Raw genomic sequence first — 506 nt, 5'->3', positions numbered from 1 at the left:
TTCCTCTACACCAGCAAAGAGATTGCTGAAAAAGAAATAAGGAAATCAATACTGTTTTCAATGGCCACCAAAAAAATAAAATACTTGGGAATAAATCTTATGAGGAACAGAAAAACCTCTACAAAGAAAAGTATAAAAAACTACTTCAAAATGCATAAGAGATCTACATAAATGGAAGAACATCCCATGCTCATGGATAGGAAGATTGAACATTGTGAAAATGTCAGTTCTTCCCAAAGCAATCTAAACATTCAATGCAATCCCAATCCAGATCCCATAAATTTTCATGTGCTTCCAAAGACTTTTCCAAAAGAGTCAAAAGAGAACCTAGAGATTGGGAAAAAATATTTGGTAATAACATATCTGACAAGGGACTTATATCTAGAATTTATAGAAAACTCCAACATGTCCATAACAAAAAGACAAACAATCCAATTAACAAATGGGCAGAAGACATGAATAGACACTTCACCAAGGAGGATATTCAAGCAGCCAACAAACATATG

This window comes from Orycteropus afer, unplaced genomic scaffold (assembly GCF_000298275.1).
Source record: "Orycteropus afer afer isolate SDZICR_OR568_19922 unplaced genomic scaffold, OryAfe1.0 scaffold00820, whole genome shotgun sequence".
Lineage (NCBI taxonomy): Eukaryota > Metazoa > Chordata > Mammalia > Tubulidentata > Orycteropodidae > Orycteropus > Orycteropus afer.
The sequence above is the reverse complement of the archived record's forward strand: the minus strand, read 5'-3'. Positions refer to the sequence as shown.